This window comes from Aquarana catesbeiana, linkage group LG01 (genome assembly GCF_042186555.1).
Source record: "Aquarana catesbeiana isolate 2022-GZ linkage group LG01, ASM4218655v1, whole genome shotgun sequence".
In the NCBI taxonomy this organism is placed as follows: domain Eukaryota; kingdom Metazoa; phylum Chordata; class Amphibia; order Anura; family Ranidae; genus Aquarana; species Aquarana catesbeiana.
Window position 1 is genome coordinate 238,649,869 of NC_133324.1, and position 9,968 is coordinate 238,659,836.

At 43.0% G+C, this 9,968-nt stretch overlaps 1 pseudogene; it reads left to right on the forward strand.

The window, feature by feature from the left end:
* Positions 1 to 8,664: 8,664 nt before the first annotated feature.
* LOC141124489 (5S ribosomal RNA) lies at positions 8,665 to 8,782 on the forward strand (annotated as a pseudogene).
* Positions 8,783 to 9,968: the final 1,186 nt, after the last annotated feature.

Genomic DNA, 9,968 nt, shown 5'->3' on the forward strand with positions numbered 1-9,968 from the left:
CCAAATGTAGCATAATCAGTGCAGTGCCCACCAAATGTAGCCTCATCAGTTCAGTGTCCACCAAATGCAGCCTCATCAGTGCAGCGCCCACCAAATGCAGCCTCATCAGTGCAGTGCCCACCAAATTCAGCCTCCTCAGTGCAGTGCCCACCAAATGCAGCCTCATTGGTGTGGTCCAGTTTTCCTGAAACTTCCTTCTTAAAATGAATGTGCGTGTTATACACCTTTACGAGTTATACAGGCGATAAATACGGTATTTATATTTACAAATGCTTTCTGACACCAAAGACAGTTCATTGGCATTGAAAATGATGTATGCCTTTTGGGTGTTATGTATACAGTTATTTGCATTACTTATTTTTGGCTTACAAAGACAAATGTAATAGAAGAGCATTGGTCCTGAAATCATCTCTAGAGATATATAGTTTTTCAGAAACACAGATCTACATTTATACCTGCTGCACTTATGTGTACTAGCATGAATGAACTAATTCATAATTTCCAGCTCTCAGTAAACACTTGCTAAAATCAATTCATTGGGGGTCAGTCAGAAGAATGCCCCCTTACAGTAGTGTTCAGAATGTCACCTTAGGGATAGTTAAAAAGATCATTGATGGTCTGCAATTGATTCTGCCTAGTGACATTGGCCCTGGAACTATCCAGGCTCTATCAGATAGGATGTCAATTAGCCACAGCTCAAGAAACCCCTAGCAACTTCTGGAGGACACCTAGGGTTCCACAGAAGCCTGGTTGAGATTGGCTGAACTATAACATTCTTCTGGAATATAGCATGAGGTGTAACTATGTACTGAATCTATGCTCAAATGTTAGCAGAAACCCTAAACATCAGTACATACTGTATACCCAAGATGCCAGTCTTTTAATTAACTTGATTTCTATCTTCCCTTAGAAAATAATAATCCAGTATTAATATAAAATGACTGGAACTATAAGGTAGGTGCAAAGAATAGACACCTCAGGAGGAGCTTTTCTGAGCCAGAAAGTAAGATTTGAAAAGGCCTGATTGGCATTGTTTTCACTGGCTCTGGGGCTGTCAACAGGTAGAAATCCATCATTCCTGCAATATCCTAAGCAGTTTGTGCATGTAGAAAATTGGCCCAAAAGACATTGTGGGATTATTGGATTGTGCATGTGTTTTCTATCATTTACTTTATTTAGCTATAACTTCTTTCACATAAGTGTTTATTGGATTTTCCCGTTATTACATAAAACATATAAATGTTCAGGTTATATGTGTGCAAATACATATGGTCATCATGACAAATATAAGGAATACAAAGTGTGAAAAGGACCATCTAAATTCAATTCAAAAGTCACTTATCAGGGCAGTCTGGAAAGAGAATTGTAAATATGAATAGGAACCCCTTGTTTAGCTATAATTTTAGAATGTAAGTTTGCATGTCTATGTGTGTTTATGAGTGGAAGATCTGAGATCTGTTTCGTATTATCAGAAAATCATCAGATGTATATTGGTTGTCATGTAAATTTTCACAATATATGTCTTTGAATTGGCTGTGATCAGGTTATAGGCAAGATACCATTGTTGGGAGGAAGTTTTGGTGCAGTTTGATATAGATACAGTGCATGCAGGCTTCCATTCATCAACGCCTCTATGACAATCACTAAGCAATCAGTTTACACAATGCTGTGGTAGGTGCTAATTCTATTGCCTCAGGGTGCTTTTGGTATCTATTGAGAGGCAAGATACTTTATTGTTCGTTCCAATCAACTGTGATTAGGCTTTTGTCCAGAGGCCTTGATAACCAGAGCTTCTAAAGTCTAGATGAAATTTAAATATGTAAGGACAGTGTTTAAGGTAGTTACACGGCGGGAACAAGAACAGAAATTATCATTACAATTAGTGCCTGGCAGACAAATTGTCTACACATGAACATTTGTGGATATGGCCTAAAGTACTAAAATCTCATATTGTTTTTCAATTACCTTTCAATTGTCATTTTAAATCTTATTATATTTGCAGCTTTTATAAATGAGCTGTGGGAGTTCAGCAGCACTGAAAAGCCAAAAAAAATGATGAATAAGGTATTTTCTAAAAGTGAAAAAAACATGGCAATTGTTTGACACAGAGGGGGAGATTTACTAAAGCTAGTGCATTCAGAATCTGGTGCAGCTGTGCATTGTAGCCAATCAGCTTCTAACTTCAGCTTGTTCAGTTAACCACTTGAGCCCCGGACCATTATGCTGCCTAAGGACCAGAGGTCTTTTTCCAATTTGGCACTGCGTCGCTTTAACTGCTAATTGCGCGGTCATGCAATGCTGTACCCAAACGAAATTTGCGTCCTTTTCTTCCCACAAATAGAGCTTTCTTTTGATGGTATTTGATCACCTCTGCGGTTTTTATTTTTTGCGCTATAAACGGAAAAAGACCGAAAATTTTGAAAAAAAATGATATTTTCTACTTTTTGTTATAAAAAAAATCCAATAAACTAAATTTTAGTCATACATTTAGGCCAAAATGTATTCGGCCACATGTCTTTGGTAAAAAAAATGTCAATAAGCGTATATTTATTGGTTTGCGCAAAAGTTATAGCGTCTACAAACTAGGGTACATTTTCTGGAATTTACACAGCTTTTAGTTTATGACTGCCTATGTCATTTCTTGAGGTGCTAAAATGGCAGGGCAGTACAAAACCCCCACAAATGACCCCATTTTGGAAAGTAGACACCCCAAGGAAATTGCTGAGAGGCATGTTGAACCCATTGAATATTTATTTTTTTTGTCCCAAGTGATTGAAAAATGACAACAAAAAAAAAAAATATTTACAAAAAGTTGTCACTAAATGATATATTGCTCACACAGGCCATGGGCCTATGTGGAATTGCACCCCAAAATACATTCAGCTGCTTCTCCTGAGTATGGGGATACCACATGTGTGGGACTTTTTGGGAGCCTAGCCGTGTACGGGGCCCCGAAAACCAATCACCGCCTTCAGGATTTCTAAGGGTGTAAATTTTTGCTTTCACTCTTCACTGCCTATCACAGTTTCGGAGGCCATGGAATGCCCAGGTGGCACAAAACCCCCCAAAATGACCCTATTTTGGAAAGTAGACACCCCAAGCTATTTGCTGAGAGGCATATTGAGTCCATGGAATATTTTATATTTTGACACAAGTTGCGGGAAAGTGACACTTTTTTTTTTTTTTTTTTTTTTTCATAAAGTTGTCACTAAATGATATATTGCTCACACAGGCCATGGGCATGTGTGGAATTGCACCCCAAAATACATTTAGCTGCTTCTCCTGAGTATGGGGATACCACATGTGTGGGACTTTTTGGGAGCCTAGCCGCGTACGAGACCCCGAAAACCAATCACTGCCTTCAGGATTTCTAAGGGTGAAAATTTTTGATTTCACTCTTTACTGCCTATCACAGTTTCGGAGGCCATGGAATGCCCAGGTGGCATAAAACCCCCCCAAATGACCCCATTTTGGAAAGTAGACACCCCAAGCTATTTGCTGAGAGGCATGGTGAGTATTTTGCAGCTCTCATTTGTTTTTGAAAATGAAGAAAGACAAGAAAAAAAATTTTTCTTTTTCTTTTTTCAATTTTCAAAACTTTGTGACAAAAAGTGAGGTCTGCAAAATACTCACTATACCTCTCAGCAAATAGCTTGGGGTGTCTACTTTCCAAAATGGGGTCATTTGGGGGGGTTTTGTGCCACCTGGGCATTCCATGGCCTCCGAAACTGTGATAGGCAGTGAAGAGTGAAATCAAAAATTCACGCCCTTTGAAAGCCTGAAGGCGGTGCTTGGTTTTCGGGGTCCCGTACGCGGCTAGGCTCCCAAAAAGTCTCACACATGTGGTATCCCCGTACTCAGGAGAAGCAGCAGAATGTATTTTGGGGTGTAATTTCACATATTCCCATGGCATGTTTGAGCAATATATCATTTAGTGACAACTTTGTGCAAAAAAAAAAAAAAAATTTGTCTCTTTCCCGCAACTTGTGTCGCAATATAAAATATTCCATGGACTCGACATGCCTCTCAGCAAATAGCTTGGGGTGTCTACTTTCCAAAATGGGGTCATTTGGGGGGGTTTTGAACTGTCCTGGCATTTTATGCACAATTTTAGAAGCTTATGTCACACATCACCCACTCTTCTAACCACTTGAAGACAAAGCCCTTTCTGACACTTATTGTTTACATGAAAAAGTTTTTTTTTTTTTGCAAAAAAATTACTTTGAACCCCAAACATTATATATTTTTTTAAAGCAAATGCCCTACAGATTAAAATGGTGGGTGTTTCATTTTTTTTTTTCACACAGTAATTGCGCAGCGATTTTTCAAACGCATTTTTTGGGGAAAAAACACACTTTTTTAAATTTTAATGCACTAAAACACACTATATTGCCCAAATGTTTGATGAAATAAAAAAGATGATCTTAGGCCGAGTACATGGATACCAAACATGACATGCTTTAAAATTGCGCACAAACGTGCAGTGGCAACAAAATAAATACATGTTTAAAAGCCTTCAAAAGCCTTTACAGGTTACCACTTTAGATTTACAGAGGAGGTCTACTGGAAAAATTACTGCACTCGATCTGGCCTTCGCTGTGATACCTCACATGCATGGTGCAATTGCTGTTTACATATGACGCCAGACCGCCGCTTGCGTTCGCCTTAGCGCGAGAGCAGGGGGCGACAGGGGTGCTTTTTTTTTTTTTTTTCTTTATTATTTTTTTGCTTTTTTAATCTTACTTTTAAACTGTTCCTTTCATATTTTTTTTTTAATCATTTTTATTGTTATCTCGGGGAATGTAAATATCCCCTATGATAGCAATAGGTAGTGACAGGTACTCTTTTTTGAAAAAATTGTGGTCTATTAGACCCTAGATCTCTCCTCTGCCCTCAAAGCATCTGACCACACCAAGATCGGTGTGATAAAATGCTTCCCCAATTTCCCAATGGCGCTATTTACATCCGGCGAAATCTAAGTCATGAAATACTCGTAGCTTCCGGTTTCTTAGGCCATAGAGATGTTTGGAGCCACTCTGGTCTCTGATCAGCTCTATGGTCAGCTGGCTGAATCACCGGCTGCATTCTCAGGTTCCCTGTTGAGACAGGAGAGCCAGAGAAAAACACGGAAGACGGTGGGGGTGGGGGGGGCATTCCCTCCCACGGCTTGTAAAGGCAGTCTAGAGGCTAATTAGCCGCTAGGATTGCTTTTACATGAAAGCCGACCGCTGGCTGAAAAGAATGATACCAAGATGATACCTAAACCTGCAGGCATCATTCTGGTATAACCACTCAAAGTCGTGAATGGCGTACCTGAAGACAAAAAAATGGTTGACAATGGTTAACAATAAAGCACAGTAAACAGTAAAGTATAAATAATTACACACCTGAAAAACAAACATGATAAAACATAATAACAATAACAATAACAATAAAACATTGCAGAATAGAATACAGTAAAAAAGAGCAGAACAATAGAGAAAGAGAATAGAGAGAGAGAGAACAATAAAACGACAACTATTTTTTTTTTATTTCATATTTTTTTTTTTTTTACACTTTTTTTGTAACTAACTTTTATAACGGTAACCGGTTCCAGGTTCGGGTCTCTCAAAATGCGATGGCATCTTGGGAGACCCTGTGAAAGTGTGCCTAGTCTGTGCAATGCTGTACTCTACGCTAATACTCAACTAGTGAATGGTAGCGTTCAAAACATTCACCAATGCAAAGACCAGGATTGTCAGGACAGGAGGGACAATAATAGCGGGTGTCACGCCTATATCCGCGCTTGCTGCAGACACAACATCTTTTTTGGGGGGTTCGCTGGGTAGGGGTACTCGGGAGGACATAAAGAAAATGCCTCTCATGCAGCCGACTGCATTTGGTTGGGGATGTGAATGGGGGAAGTATGGGCGCTGCAGAAGCGGTGGGTTCCCAATTAGGATTGGCGAATGCAGCAGGAAGGGCATTATGGGCACGACGGGCCTGTGTTTGTCTTTTTGGTGGCAGCGGGACACTACTTGTGCTTGCCACCTCACCAGCTTGAACTGCACTTATGGGACTCGCCACGTCACCACGTGTTACTGCAGTGCTGGTTTGACTACGACCGGGGTGTACTAGGCCGCTGGTGCTTGCCAGTTCCCCAAAACGCTACCAAAAAACTGTTAGCGATTGCAGGGATCAGGCCTGACTCTGCGAACGCTGCAGTTATGCGTTTAGTGTTTTGTAAGTGACAGTGATCAATCGATACTGCACTTGGGTGGGCTGGGCCGGGCGGAGGGGCAAAACGCAGGTGCTAGCAGGTATCTGGGCTGATCCCGCTAACACTGCGTTTTTGGGAACCCTAAACTGCTGGTGACGCTAGTATAGATCTGATCGGATCAGATATTGATGCGATCAGATACTATACCACTAAGGGAGGTGTACGGTGCGTGCGTGGGTGTTAGCGGTACTGGCGCTAACCTGACGCTGCCTGGGGCTGGTGCTTGCCAGTTCACCAAAACGCTACAAAAAAAACTGTTAGCGATCGCAGGGATCAGGCCTGACTCTGTGAACGCTGCAGTTATGCGTTTAGTGTTCTGTAAGTGACAGTGATCGATCGATACTGCACTTGGGTGCGCTGGGCTGGGCCGGGCGGAGGGGCAAAACGCAGGTGCTAGCAGGTATCTGGGCTGATCCCGCTAACACTGCGTTTTTGGGAACCCTAAACTGCTGGTGACGCTAGTATAGATCTGAGCGGATCAGATATTGATCCGTTCAGATACTATACCACTAAGGGAGGCGTATGCTGCGTGCGTGGGTGTTAGCGGTACTGGCGCTAACCTGACGCTGCCTGGGGCTGGTGCTTGCCAGTTCACCAAAATGCTACCAAAAAAACTGTTAGCGATCGCAGGGATCAGGCCTGACTCTGCGAACGCTGCAGTTATGCGTTTAGTGCCTTGTAAGTGACAGTGATCGATCGATACTGCACTTGGGTGGGCTGGGCGGAGGGGCAAAACGCAGGTGCTAGCAGGTATCTGGGCTGATCCCGCTAACACTGCGTTTTTGGGAATCCTAAACTGCTGGGGACGCTAGTATAGATCTGATCGGATCAGATATTGATCCGATCAGATACTATACCACTAAGGGAGGCGCATGCTGTGTGCGTGGGTGTTAGCGGTACTGGCGCTAATCTGACGCTGCCTGGGGCGACGCATATCACCGCCGGGCGATCAGGGGGCTAAACCTTTATTCGGTAATAAACGGCGGGTGCCCTGACACTATAAAAAAAAAAAAAACTAACCAGCGTCAACCGTAACGGTTATACGGTGATCAGTGGTGAAAGGGTTAACTAGGGGGCAATCAAGGGGTTAAAACATTTATTAGGTGGTATATGGGGGTCCCTGACGCTATAAAATGCTGACGGCGAACCTAAATATTTACCTCACTAACTAGCGTCACCAGTGACACTAATACAGCGATCAGAAAAATGATCGCTTAGCGACACTGGTGACAGGGGGTGATCAAGGGGTTAAAACTTTATTAGGGGGGGTTAGGGGGGTACCCTAGACCTACAGGGGGTAACAGTAACTGTGCTAACACAGTAACTGTCACAAACTGACACAGCAGTATTAAGAAAAAAAAAAAAAAAAAAAAAACTGCTGGTGTCAGTTTGTGACAGGGGGGGGGTGATTGGGGGGGGATCGGGGGGCGATCGGGGGGGGGATCGGGGTGTAATGTGTGCCTGGCATGTTCTACTGTGTGTGTGTGTGTTGGTGCACTCACTCACATGTCGTCTCTCCTCGGGCCGGAATGGAAACTACCGACCCGAGGGGAGATGACATCATTTCCTTTGCTGCTGTTTAGCATACAGCAGCAAAGGAGTGTTCCCATTGGCCGGCGGCGATCGCGAGGGGGGGGCCACGAACGGATGGCCTCCCCCTCATCTCTGATCGCCGGGGAACAGAACGGGACCGCCTCGGGCGGCGGGGGGGGGTCCGATCGTGATTTTGCCTGTCCGTGCCGCCTTGCCGACGTACATCGGCGTGAGGCGGTCGTCAAGTGGTTAAGCTTTGACAGAAAAAAAAAAAACCTGGAAGCTGATTGGTTTCTATGCAGAGCTGCACCAGATTTTGCACTCTCCAGTTTTAGTGAATCAACCCCACAGTACCTTAGCAAAAGAAAAAAATGCAGTTAAGAGTTTAGACCTATATTATTGATTCCCTGATTAAAAATAAATAACATACAATCTCCTGATAATTTTCCTGCCTAAAGTGTCAATGCCCCAACAGTTGGAACCGTTTGTTGCTTTTACACAAAAGCCCAAACTACCTTGCAACTTTACAAAAATTGTTTGGACTACAACATACTGTATATGGGCCTTCAGATTCAGAGCAAATGAGTTCACATAACATTTTTTTCAGGTAATTCCCTGTCCGTTATCTGTACTGATATAGAGCACCACTATCTATGCATTATGTGCCTACCAGGTGATAATATATTTCTTGACAGGCTCCATGGCAGCCTACGTGTGGGTTAATCCCGCCCCCTCATACCTTGTGGGACCCTTCTCCCATAAATCTATGCTCTGGGCCAGAGCCCGTGTTCGTTTTTTGGCCTCCTCCTAGGACCAAGATGAAGTCTTACCTTTTCATGAAGTTTTCTGTAATCCAGGCCTGGTGGTGTGCAGCCTATGGCCACATCACCCTGAAGGCGCAGATCTCGTCTGATTTCGGAGGCTAAGCATGGTCGGGCCTGGTTAGTACCTGGATGGGAGACCGCCTGGGAATACCAGGTGCCGAAGGCTGCAGGCCTTTCTCCACTTAATAGCATACTTGGTAAATCGTGTGTAGCAAAATCCCATATGTAAAGTCGTATATAAAGTATAGACCAAAATTGCAAATAAAAAATTCAACGAAAATAAAACCAAACATAAAACAGCAAAGTGACCCCCTTTGGAGTGTGTAGGTGTAACGTTGTCCTAGTTTAAAAAATACTTTGTAAGTCGTGTGTAGCCAAATCCCACATGTAAAGTCGCATATCAATTATAAACAAAATATGAACAAAATCGCATATAGCAAATTTAACGGCTAGGTTGGCCCCCTTTGAATTGGGGGAGGGGGGAAAGGGGACAGGGGATGAAATCAAAAAATGACTTTAGCCAAAACTATTCTATCTGCATAAAAACCCCATATAGTGATTGATTTAAAAGTCTTTGACAAACATAACATTGCTGAATAATTACATAGGTTAAATCGTGACTAGTGCTCAGTGCAACTTAAGTGAAAAACTTGACATCTTTGTAAAACAAGGCAGGTATTTGTATTAATCTTGGTGACCAGGTGCTCGTGTCTTGTGATCATGCGGACACTCACCAGCTTCTTTAACCCCTGCGGGGGTAATGCGCAGTCACAGTGTATGCCACTGTGCGGCAATCCACAGGCTGTTTCTGGGTCACGGTGATGTTTTATGCAGCTTCTTTAACCCCTGCGGGGTAATGCGCAGTCACAGTGTATGCCACTGTGCGGCAATCCACAGGCTGTTTCTGGGTCACGGTGACGTTTTAGGCATAAGAGAAGAAAGAGGAGATTCCATAGCGTAAAACCATAAAACACTCTTTATTGAACGCAGATGACAGAATGGTACTCACATTTAAGCAGTTTATAATAGGCAACCATGTGTCATCAAAACAGAAGAGCGTCAGATTTAAGTTGGTGATCCTCTGGGAGATGATGCAAAAGCGTCAAAATAGGCCATACCCCACGCGTTTCGTCATAGGGACGTCAACTTTTTTTAAAGAGTGTTTTATGGTTTTACGCTATGGAATCTCCTCTTTCTTCTCTTATGCCTAAAACGTCACCGTGACCCAGAAACAGCCTGTGGATTGCTGCACAGTGGCATACACTGTGACTGCGCATTACCCCCGCAGGGGTTAAAGAAGCTGCCTAAAACATCACCGTGACCCAGAAACAGCCTGTGGATTGCCGCACAGT